We start from the raw sequence: 12,412 nt of genomic DNA on the forward strand, positions 1-12,412 counted from the left end.
GGAGAGGGAAGGGTCTCTTAGCTTGCATGCTGTGGATGTATTCTGCTATCCTAAACAGCGTATCTCTAGCCTTACCGAAATACAGGAAGCAAGTCAGATATCCTTTCTTTTTTTGAAAGAAAGAACTCAGAACAGCAAGAAATGAAGCCCACTTGTTCCGGTGCATTTTTAAAACATGTAAATCACTTTTCTTACTTTTCTAGCTTCTCCTTAACGGTTTGTCTACATGACTACCCTGGCTTGCATAAATATGGAGAAATTATGTTTACAAGGCTCCATTTCTAAGGTCTGTCAGTGCAAAACTCTCCCTTCTCTCTTTTTTTCAAAGGCAACCCAAAGGCCAAAGGAGCAATGTGATGATTCCTTGGAAATGGCTTGACAGAGAAAGTGGGAATGCAGCTGGGAAGCACCCACATGGTCTCACCTGAAACGCCGAATGAAAATTGTAGAGAAGCAAACTTGAACTGACTCACTCAGGAAACTATCCAGCGCTTTGGGCGGCCCTGCTGTTCACATCCTGTGTGTGATTCACTCTGGTAAGTGTAGTTCATTTGCACCTTTCCAGAGCATGGTAGCAGATCTGCTCTCAGTTGCTGGAGAGGTTCAGCAGAAGAGCAGCTAGCCTGAACGTTCACGATCTCAGCAGGAGTGGGGGTTGTCTGAATCATCTGTGCATTTCCTCTTTTCGCTCCACTTCTCTCTAGGCGCTTCAGCACTGGCCGCTCAATCCTCTCTCCTGGTTGTTTTCTTCAAGGGGATCTCGGGCCTTATCTTGTGCTTTTGAGAGTCATGAGGGAGAGGAGGTAGCAGCAGATTTCCAGCCAGTCCCCTCGGCTTGCACTGTCCTAGGTCTGAGGTGCGTTTGTGTCTCCTGCCCAAGACAATGCACGGAAGTCTTGTAGGAAACCAACCCTCCAAAGAGGAGCGTGCAAGATCCCCTTGAGATTGTGCTTTGTCAGATGGGAGAGGTTGGTGTATCCCTCATAGGACTGTGAGATTACAGGGCCGTGATGGAGAGGTCTCGACAACTCTATGAGAAAGGTTGACTCCAAACTACCTCAGGTAACAGTTGAAAACCATCTTTGACTTCAAAAGGAGGGCCACAGGCCATACAGTATGTCCTAGTACACACAAATGCAACTGCCTTGCTGGATGGGAGTTGCTTTTCCTTCATCTCATCACCCACAGTGTTCTTTCCTGAGATGCTGGGCAGCCATAAGATGCCTTGTTCTGCCGTGGAGGGTAGATGTTCCCTAGGGTAGGGAAGTGAAGAGGGCCTGTGTCCCAGCAAGGGTGAATTTTTTGATCCCTCATGTTCTAGTGCCCACGTCTTTCCAGCTCCCATGCAGATAGTGCACAGCCCCTGGGGGGAAAATCTGAGACACAAATGTGGCCAACACCATGTCAGCTCTGTGCTGATTTGAGAGATGTTCATCCTGAAACCCCAATCAGACTAATAGGAAAAGCCTGTGCCAGGCACTTACAGCTTTCCTTAGCTCTGGCCCTTGGGCTTGCTGTCTTCTGGGTTTTTGCTTCCCGTGCAGCCGGGGTTTACTCCAGAGCAGACCTTACGTCTTGAGTTTATCCAGCTGTTATCAACATATGTGCTTCCCTCGTGACTCATGCCCTGTTCCCTAACCACATCCCCTTCTCTCTTATACCCCCACCCACCGCAACTAAGTCACTTGGCCTCCTGTTACGAACCAGAAGCCGCCTCCTGTGTCATGCACATGGACGCTTTTAGCTGAGTCCTACGTAAGCTCCTCCTGGCTTCCCCTTTTGAAGCAGGGTGTACACTGTGAACTTGCAGGCCGTTGCTTCTGACCTGCCCATATTCAGTGTACACTGCCTGGCTTAGATGCACCCTCGCTCTTTTGCTCCTCATACTGGCAAGCAGAGCACTTCAATGCAGTGTTGTTCTCTCTGCCCCTCTCTAATTCGCCAGGGGCACCAATCCAGGCTTTAAAGAAAGGTCACTCAAAAGTCACGGGCAGCACCTCCAGTTTGTTGGGGCTGGCTTGTTGGAAGAAAAAAGTGGCTAAATGGAGGTGGACATTGAAAAAAGACAGTGCTGTCAGGTCAGTGTGCAGCTGGGCCTGTAACATCTCTCTGCATTTTAGATCCAAAAGCTCTCACCATTCTCTGACTCTCCAGTAACCTCTGGAAAGTGACTTTATGATTGCAGCCCAAGCCCTGGCAGTTGAAGAGCAGCTCAGAGTAATTGCTGCTGAACCCAATCTCTCACAAGCTTTACTTCCCGAGTGTCGTGATTATGCACAGCATAAAATGTAGCCGTTGCCAACTTGCTGTGAAGGTTTGTCGCACAGCCAGAAGGGTTTGGGTCTGCGGTAAGCACGTCAGACCAAACTGGTTTCAAGCTGGGTGTATATGAGTAGCTATTTTCCTTAATGCTTCCTGGTTATGGTCAGTGGTTCCATCTATCACATCGGGCTTTTGCAAGATTTTTTTTTTTTTTTTTTTTATTAATGAGCCGTATTTTATTTACCATCTTCCCTTGTGCCATCTTTTTTCATTTCTAGCTTAAAGTAAGTCACGGAGGACAGAGATTTTTATGAGGTGCAAATTCAGTAGGGGAGGAAGTGAATTCTCTCAGTTGTCTCAGCAGATCTGAAATATTACCTGGCCTCTTTCCCAGTGTCAGCATCATTGATTAAAAAGTATTTTCAGCAGCTTATGGAGGACATTTTATCACAAGGAGAACATTGAAAATCAAGGTGCCTATTTCACTGTGTCTGCTGATAAGACCTGCTGTGGGGTATCTTAATTTAGGGATACCCCTGTCCCTCTCTACCATGTTAGAAAAGATGAAATGTTCATGTAGCGCTCATCTTTAGAGTATTGTTGTAAAATGTAATGGTGTAAAACAGGGTGAATCACAGTGGTGGCGGTATTCCTAGGTCACTGCTCTTGGTTGGGATTGGGGTAAGAAATGCTGGCAAAACCCAAAGCCTGGATCCTTGCTTTGGAGAATGAATATGGTGTGGGTCATTCCTGGGTTGGGGAAAGCTGGGCCATGCGGATTAGTCATCCTGAGTAAGCAACTGCCTTTCCTGAGGTCAGACGTGGGGAGGGGGAAACTGGACATCTGACTGGATGTGTTACTGAAGAAAAAAGCCTAATAATATCCCCACAAATGCTGGCCAAAGTCTTTCTCACAAGCCTTCAAATCTTTGGATGTGCCTTGTAAAAACAGGATTGTTCATCTGCTTGGCACCAGCTGAGGTGGGCTGGCTCATCATGTTTGCAATTTGAGGTTTTTGGACGAACTGTTGCTCTTGGAGCAGAGGGAAGGTGCTGCAGAGTACCCTGCTTGTGCAGTCGGACCTGGGGTGGCCTCTCCCTGACACACCAAAACGTGCCAGGCTTCAGGTGGGCTAAGCTGGGCCTCAGCCAAGGTCGTGCAGGACATCTCTGGCAGATGGATCTGAGCTGTCTAAACATCCTCCCAAGTAGCCTATCTTTGTCCCTGTGTGTTAGAGAGCCTGGTTAGGAGCACTGACCCTCGGCACGAGGTCTGTATGAACACTTGCTCACGTCCCTGATTTATGCCAGAAGAAAACCCTCCTGATGTAAACACCTTTCCACTAGGAGAGCCAGGCTAATTACCATGTCGCTGCCTGATTTACTTGGCTTCTGACACACTCCCTCCGCTGACTATTTTTCTCCCGCAGCTCTTGTGTTTTGCTAGGCCATCCGTAACTGCACCTATTTCTCTGCCCTCCCGTTGCACTCCTCTTGTGATCTGTCATTTTCTCTCTTTTCTCTTCCCCTGCTGGACTCACGGGTCTGCGAGTTCCCTTCCTGTAGTCATCTCTTCCAACTTGCTAGTCTGGCTTCTCCCTCGGACTGGGAATGCTTTCCAGATCTGAGCACAAGCTGGTGTAAATTCTGCCTTATCACTGCCAGAAACAGCTGCACTGTCCCTCATGCAGAAAAGGAAGGAAGAAATCCTGTGTATCAATTTCCTGCTGGAGGAAGATAGCACTGTATACCTCCCAAAAGCAGTTATTTAGCTCCAGAAGCACTTTAGGATGACAAAGGAGTGGAATGTTCTTAAATTTTCAGACATTAGCTAGGAATATGGTTGTGGGAAGCCAATTATTTAGAAATACCTTTTGTTTTACTGGTGATTTTCTTTTCTCTTTCTCCTCAGCTTTCCTGAAGGTTAGATGAGGCAGGCTCCAAATGCATGGCTTGATTACAGTGATAACTTCCCCCAGGCACAGATGCTGAATGACTACAGGTCCAGGCCTGTCTCCAGCCTGATGTGGGCTATGGAAGTGATTGCTGGCCTCCAGAAATGAACCCCACAGCCCACCGTGGCAAGTGGGGAGATCTGCTAGATCCCTGTCATCACCAGAGGACAATACGTAAAGGTGAACCTCAAGATCCACAAGCAAACGTGAGTGCCCAACTCTCCTCTGCCTCTTATGCTGTTTAGAGACCCACCTCCCCTTGGTTTCAAATGGACTGAGTCACTCATGATTCATTCAAAGCCTGATGCAGAGCAGAGGAATAAATCTTGGTTTCCTGAGCGTCCAGCTTGTGCCATAACCTCTTCTGAACTCCTTTTGACTCACTTTGTTGCATATCATGTCTGTGGAGGGCAGAAGGGGATATGGGGAAGAATGTCAGGCTAAGAGGAATCACTGCAACAAGCCTCAGACTTGACTTGTCTTCCCTCCCTTCTGAAAAGAGAAGCAGATCAGTGTCCCCTTTACCTACCTCCTCAGAAGAGGACCCATGCCCTGGAAAACCTCTCATGCAGGACATGGTGCAAAAACAAAGTCTCACAGTCCAGCTGCAGCCTGTAGGACAGCCACAAACCTAGCACCTTTAGCAAGGGTAACCCAATGCCTCATAGCAAGGCAGGAACATGAATGTTGGGCATTTGGCTTGGTAATAACTAGAAATGCTGAAGTACTTGCTTCTGCTGCTTGCTTTGCGACAAGGAGAAGGATGTTGAGAGTTTCCCTTGGCTGTCTGTCAGTCAGAATCAAAACTACCTCCCATCATCCCAGTGCTTGCTGTTGGCTTACTTTCACTGTGGACCCAAGGACAATCTCAGGGCTGGCCGGGATATGGTGAAAACTCTCTTTTGTGTTCAAAGGAAGGAGAAAAGAAGTCTGTCTGTGTCAGGTGGGAGGTTACAGCTCAAGGAAGCCAGTATGTGACAATACCTGGAATATGCAGCAGCTGACGAGGGGATTCACAAATGAGTTTGGGGGAAGTGGATCTGCTAGGAAAGTGAGAAATGCTACATCAACTGTGACCTTGGGAGGAGGCAGAGAGAAGCTGTTGTTTGTAGGAACAAAACTTGCTTGCAGGGCAAGCATGGGGATTTCAGAGCTGGGAACTTCCTGTCATGCTTCTGTTTCTACTGGGTTTAACCACAACCTGTGCAAGTTCTCTGTAAATAAGAAAATTCTTATTGTGGCAAGAATCCTACCTAATGCCTTATAGAGCCCACTCAGTGAAACCTGAGTTTGGCACTAGCAACTGGCTATTGTTAAGCTCTCTTTTTACCCTTATGTACTGGTGCTGGGAGAGTAAATGCTCTGGAGTGGGTAGCCACAACTGTGTGAATGCCTTATTTTGACCTGAGAGACAAGCTATTCCCGTGTAAGCTAAGCTTGGTAAAGAAGAGGCATGCACCATGTTGCCGTAAGGAAGTTGCTGCATAGGGGATTTCAACAGTGCACGTGTTGAAGGGAGGGTGAGCAGTTATCTACCAGCAGGATCTCATTCCCACATCTGCTTTATCAGTTTAGACTGCAAGATCTTAAGATCAAACAGCTCTCAAGCTTCATTTTATGCATCATCTGAGCTTGGAGAAGAGGTGGATGGCCATGGTCAGCTTAGCAGTCCTCACCTGAACTCCTGTGCTGGGTTTTTCTCGTCCTAGCACTTCTGCCAAATTTCTCTGTTCCCCCTTTACCCTGCGTGGGATCTCACAGTACCTTGGCCTCCTGCTTGGTGCCTGTAATAGCTGAGATTTGGGGGTGATCTCCCACAGATGTATTGGGCAGGACAGGCATGCTTAGCTTCTAAGATCAGGGACACTCAGTTCAATGTGGTTGGAGAAGCCTTAGCTAAGTCAAAGCAACTTTATCCTGGAGTAGACAACTTTGCCTCCACTGAACGAATACTGTGAATACCAGAGCCACTCCAGCGCTTCTCCCAGCTGCAGGTCTTCCCTCATGGGGAATTCCCCAGCAGGTGGGATGTTTAACCACAGGCAGGTGGTGCTCAGGCCTGGGGAACATGCCTGTGGGATCCCCCAAGGAGGCCTAGGGCAGCCCTGAGGCTGGGCCCCAGCAGCTCTTACCAGGTGACTTATCGATGGGGTTGAACGTATAGACTCAGAGAAAAGTTGTGAGATGAGTGAGAAAATAGAAGGGCTTTGGTCTTGTTGCAGCTTCAAATCCACGTGAATGAGGCAGGAAATGCTCCAGCACTGGGGATTTCCTTCAGCCAAATGTGCTGTAGGAAACTGCCTACAGAGGACCTTCCTCAGAGCCACAGAAATGACCATCTGGAAGTATGATGGGGACCACCACATGGCCATGAAGCCATGGTTTTGGACAGTGCTCTATCACTGACCATTCTTTCCTTGTCTGCGTAGCAGGATTGCATCTATATTTTGCAACTAGGAGTCCCTTTTCCCAGTTTGACATATTATCACTGGGCTATAGCAACATCCTCTGGTGGCATGGAGCTCTCAATGGCCAGGGTGCAAAGTGCCTTGCCAGGGTTTCTTTCTGCCCCCTTCTCCCATGGGGTTATGAGTCCTCACTGAGGATATGAGGAGCAGGACGAGATCCCTCAGCACTGCCCTTCTCCCCACATTAGGGCTATGTGCAGAAGCAACCCACTGCCAGCTTGCTTGCTGCATCCCAGACTTGCCCTGGGCTCCTGTACAAAGCTCTCTTTCACCTTGGAGCATGCAGAAAACATAATAGGGCAGCAATTACTGGGGCGGGTGCAAGCTTGGGCCTGGGAGACATGTGGCATGGAGCCAGTCACTGTTAATTAAGCATGTTGCTGTTGGCCAGCCTGGGCTTTTGCTGCTGCACGGGAGTTTTGTGGGGTTTTTGTGCACCGGGGAGCTTTGTGGCTGCTTGAGCTGCTGCTCGGAGCTGTAGGCACAGGCGTTCTTGGATTGTGGTTGAGCCAGAAAGGCTCAGACCAAAACCTTGTGCTTGGACAATTCCACTCGGATTTCAGACCAGGCCTAGCTTGTTTGCTTTGCCCAAGATGGAGATGAAGTGACAAGCCAGGCTCTTCCCTTCTTCAGAGAGGGATAGGGTTGTGCAATCCTTTCCTTCCAGGGAGCTTTGCGTGGGACCTCTTCTTCAAAGGGATGGGGTGCCAAGGAGTGTGGGGCATTTCTGGCCACCAACAACCTCTAGCAACAACGTGCTGGCCAGCCAGGAGAAGGAATCAACTGTGCTTCAAGCAATGCCCACCCCATGTTGTCCTGTCTTGTCTCATAGCAAGGATCCCGCAATGGGAGTGCATGTGGGGAGGAGGACTCCAAATCATAATTTGGAGGGCTGGTCAGTGCTCCCCAAATCACCACATAAACTGGAGAGCTCCTGAAGATTTAGGGCAAGATTCCTGCTCCTGGGATGGCCAAAGAAAAGGTGCCAGGACACCTTTGGCTAATTGTGATTTTGAGGTTTACAGCAAAATCCAATATGGAGGAAAATTAAGATACAGTAGGGGTGGAAAATCACTGTACTGCCTTTCTGCGGCAGACCAGGGAGCAGGAGGCTCCAGGTTGCCAGCCCAGAGAGAGCAGCCAGACACCCAGCGCTGCTGCAGCCTGCTCAGGAAGTGGCCTTTTCGTTAGGCAGTTCCACGCAGCTCTAATTAAATTATGGGATTAGAGCCATCTCATTCCTCACTCATCTGGTGCCAAGCGCTTGTTCCAAGGGAGTGCCCTCCATTAAAGGGAAAACTGCCCGCGTAGCGCTCTGTACCATCTCATCAAGAGAGCCCAGGCTGCCACAAAGTCACTCTTTTATTGTACTGCATTGCAGATAGTCTGTCTGGAGCAGTGTGACCATGTCTCTCAGGCTGGCAGTCGCTTGGTCCCTGACGTTGTCTGCTTTGCTGGTGCACAGCATCCCTGTTCTTCTTGCTGGATATTCTGAGCAGAGATCTTGTCAGCTCTTGCAGGAAGGCAGTGTCTGGTGAGAACAGGAGGGCTCACTGGTCTCCCAAAGCAAATTCATATGTGGCCTCTGTCTTCCTCTCCACAATCAGATCCTTGTCTGTGGGCCTTCCAGAGAGGTTTTGGGGTGGATAATCCTTTGCTTACTGCTTGTAGCCATGTGCTAATCTGCTCGAGGGCCTAATGGAGAAACGCTTTACAACGTGGTGTGTATAAATTTAATAAAGTCAGGAAGGGTGTTAGGAAGGGAGAAGAGTGCACTGGTTTGGGAAGATCTCTCTTAAAAGAGAGATCACAGCAGCCAGCAAAAGAAGCAGCAGCAAGATGCGAGGAGTTCCCTCGTATTTGCTTTTGTTTTGCGTAATTCTTGTTTGATATGTGATATAAATTTCCTGTCCCACGGCAGCACTCTTGCTGGGCTCTGCCTCATGATTAGAGGTTTGGGTGTTTCTTGACTTACAGATTTGTTTTTGTTCTGTTGCTTCACAGAGACGTTTCCAGGGAGATAACAGCCCTGGAAGGAAAAGTTCTTCTCCTTCCTTCTCCTTGCACCACGCTCCTTGCAATGGGGCCCCAAGAGGCATAACCCACGTCACACTGTGGGGGACGGGAGCTCGTGGAAGCAGGATCCTTCTGAAGTGGCCAGGTACAGGAAATCAAGGACTCTCCTGCACATTGGTGCCCCCATGCTCTCCTAGTTATTAACCATATTAAGCACAAACACGCCAATAATTAAAGCTTATTCCTTTTGTGAGGAAGACATGTATAGGTGATCAAACCCTGAAAACCTTCTGAATACTGTGATGATAGAAATGGGCAGTGAACATTGCAGGGATAGGGAGAGAAGAATGAATGGCTGGAGTTTGCAGGGAGGGTGAGATGATATTTACTCATGGGTTTTTTTGCTGGAAGCAGTGATTTCTACAGACTTTGCTGGGAAGCTGTGAGTTTTATATAAAGGTGTAGAATATATCGATTTTGTTTCAGAGGGGCAGGGTTGGTTTGTGGCCAGGTTAACTGCAAATGAGCTCTTTTGTGGTTTTCTTCCCAAGTCTTCCTGCACGTGCCAAGTTCACTGACCAGATACTGCCTCCCATAGTGTCCTGTGCTGTCACCTCAGCTTGCACTTGGTGCATGAGCCATGTGTACAGACAGCAACAGGAGAGCTGCAGCCCTTGCTGGGATGCAGAAAGGACGCGGAGCACCTGAATGACAAGCCCCCAGAGGCAGCACTACAGCTCAGGTGCCAGAGGCAAACACCAGATGCCATCAAAAACCCACAGAATCTGGCAAGCTGAGAAATTCCTCCCCACTTACGACTTAGAGGCGAGTAAAAACAGGACAGGGATTCTGCCTGGTGTTCTACGCAAGCCGCACAGTGCTCCAGCATGAGGGAACTGTTATCTTTGCCTACACCACCAAAGGAAAGCAAGCTGGCATGAGAGAAAGGGGCCCAGATCAACCTTCTGTGCAAAGCGTCTTCCCTGTGAGCACTAATCGGAGGAATACATCTCTTTGAAAGATCCCTGCAATGTTATTTGCTAATTCCTACTTCCCACTGGGCTGGCTTGTTGCAGGCTGCAATTGGAAGGGCTGTTTCTGCTGCATTGCGCCACACAACCCAGCTGGAGGGAAGCAAGAGGCAAGGACTGCAGGCTTTTTTTTTCCAGCTTTAGTAACTAGCTTTTTATTCACAAGGCTGGCGCCCAATTTTTCTTGCTGTTTGCCACGTGCTGTTTTCCCTAATTCCTAACCTAACAGTAACACAAGGTCGTTTTGGCTGGGCCTGTGGCACAGATGAAAACCATGTTTCCCTTGCTCAGTGTCTCGTGTGAATGCCACAAGAGGACATCAAGAGGTGTCCTTGATGGTGTTATTGCCAGATGACCATGGTGGGAGGTTAATCCAGAAGGCCTCAGCTTTTGTCCTTATTCAGTCGCTGAGCTGCAGTTTCGAAGTTGTTTCCCATCTTCTGCCCTTTCTCAGCTGGAAGAATAACATGTCTTAGCTTTAATGTATTGTCTTCTCTCCTGGATAACCTCTAAATCTCTTCTGTTTTTGTAGAGTTTAGTAGAACTGAGAGAATCCTGCCTGAAATGAAGCCTCTTCACATAAATTGGGTTGATCTGAATCAGTTCTGCACAGGTTCAAACTAGTCCAGCTCTGCACAAGGTTGAGTTGTGTGTTCTCCAAAAAAAGGGCCCAGAAGAAGAGGCACTTTTAGCCATCGCCTTCTCTCATCCCCTGTTGGGCTGGGGAGGTGGTGGGGCTCTGGCTGGTCAGTCTGAATCCCCTTCAACCTCCTGCTCCCCTGCTTGGTCTTCAACATCTGAACTTGTGAGTAAGGCAGGTGGAGCCGGACCCTTCTCAAGGGTATGGAGTGTTAGGATGAGAAGTAAAGGACTAGTTGCAGCCTCAGAAATCTCTTTTATACACTAGGGAAAAAAAAAGTAAATGCTGAGGGAGGTCAGTCGCTGAGACTGGGGACTCAAGCAGGTTGTAGGGTGTCCATCCTTGGAGATATTCAAGACTTCAGCTCGATTTTGGTGCGAGCCGCCTGATCTGATTGGACCTGCTTTGAGCAGGGATTTGGACCAGGGACCCCCGGAGGTCCTTCCAGACTCACTTATTCTGTGGTTCCTCTCTCCTGCAGAGCCACGGTGCTCCCCTTTCCGCCTCCTTCCTCCCTCTTCCATTGGCCCTCAGCCATGACCCTGTTCATGGGAGAACCCGCTCGTCCCAGGCACCCGGTCTGTAGGTGACTGCACCGCTCCAGGGCTGTTATGATCCCGACCACAGCCGACAGCTGGATCAGCACACCAGGAACAGGAGGGGACCTGCAAGGGTTCAGAGCCAGGACCAAATATTTACCCTGCGCACAGCGTGGCCCAGGCAGTTAAGGTTGCTGAGCCGAAAGCAGAGTGGTGAGAGAAGCTGTTTGCTTTTCAAACCGGACTGGCAAGCACATATTAAATTACCTGCATGCCAGATAATATTTAGCAATAAATCTTACTAACGGTGCTCTGCGGTAATGCAGATGTGAAGGAAGGGAAATAAAAGGAAACAAAATGAGGAGGGGACGAGCTTAGCATGATAAAGAAGAAATGAGGTGCACCCTGGCTGATAGCTCAGGAAGCGGGTTGCAGCCGGAGGTTTTATAGGAAGGGCTTCAGCTCTGCGAGGAAATCAACTGGAACAGCTCTTGCAGGATAGCTCTCCAAGTGAGAGCTCTTGTTACAGAATACCAATGATTTGAATCCAAAATAAAGTGGCTCCAAGTAGCTATTTGAGGAGCTTTTCCTGCACTAGGGCAGGAGCAGGGCGGTGGAGGGAGCAGAATATAAAGTAACACCTGCCTTGTACAAGAGGAGCCATCTCCAAGATTTGGAGCCGGATATTCACGCTCGATTGCCTGTGTCAGAAGAGCCGGGCTTCGCCTTGCATTTGTTGTTTGTTTTCTTTGTTGCCCTTCCTCCCACGTGAGGACAGACTGCAGTAGGTGTAAAACACCCTCAGAGGTGTGTGCTTGGAGAGGGAAAGGGGGCGGCGGGTATTTCATTTGCTCGCAAAAGCCGCAAGAAGAGTCCAGACTGACTGACCCACTTGGAAAGTGCACTCAGGAAGGGCTGTCAGCGAGGAGAGAGAAAGCCTCTGTTTGCAGAGGGCTGCCTGCTTTGCAGGCTGTCCGGGCGGGAGCTGGGGCTCTCCCAGGAATGGCCTTGTGCCGATGCTTTGTGCTACTGCTGCTGGTAGCCAGAAGCAATTAATGGGTAAATGGAGTGAGGACAAAAGAGAAGCATGAAATGTTGCTTCACAGGAGGATGCCCCCAGCCCTTCCGTGCCGCAGCCTGGAGGACTTGGATCTGGTACCTGGGCTGTGCAGCAGTCCCCACCGTTGCTCTTTGGCATTTCACCCTGATAGCTCCATGGAGCCACGCTGCATCAGCAGCCCGTCCCACGGGTGGCCCAGACGATACCAGAACTGCCAGCCACCAGCCATACCCCGCTCTGCCGCTGCCCTGTTTGCCAGCAGGCTCCAACCTTTGTTGCTAAACTTGGCCACGGGTTCACCCCAAGGCTGTCCTGCATGGGCACCATTCCATGCGCCGAACTGTCTCGCTGCCAGGAGCAGCAGGTCCTGGCAGGACCTGGGATGATGCTGCCTGCTGAGCAAGTCGCTTCCCAGCAGCCAGACACCGCGGCGGCCTCTAA

At 49.5% G+C, this 12,412-nt stretch overlaps 1 long non-coding RNA gene across 1 annotated transcript; it reads left to right on the forward strand.

Annotated features, from left to right (window-relative positions):
- The first annotated feature begins 421 nt into the window (after positions 1-421).
- LOC148591841 (uncharacterized) lies at positions 422-8,726 on the forward strand. The gene is made up of 3 exons (XR_015914019.1): positions 422-536; positions 4,175-4,423; positions 8,690-8,726. It is a non-coding gene; the product is annotated as an uncharacterized LOC148591841 (long non-coding RNA).
- Positions 8,727-12,412: the final 3,686 nt, after the last annotated feature.

Source organism: Tinamus guttatus, unplaced genomic scaffold, assembly GCF_059628265.1.
Source record: "Tinamus guttatus ecotype Peru unplaced genomic scaffold, ASM5962826v1 Tinamus_guttatus_pri_ptg000702l, whole genome shotgun sequence".
Classification (NCBI taxonomy): Eukaryota; Metazoa; Chordata; class Aves; order Tinamiformes; family Tinamidae; genus Tinamus; species Tinamus guttatus.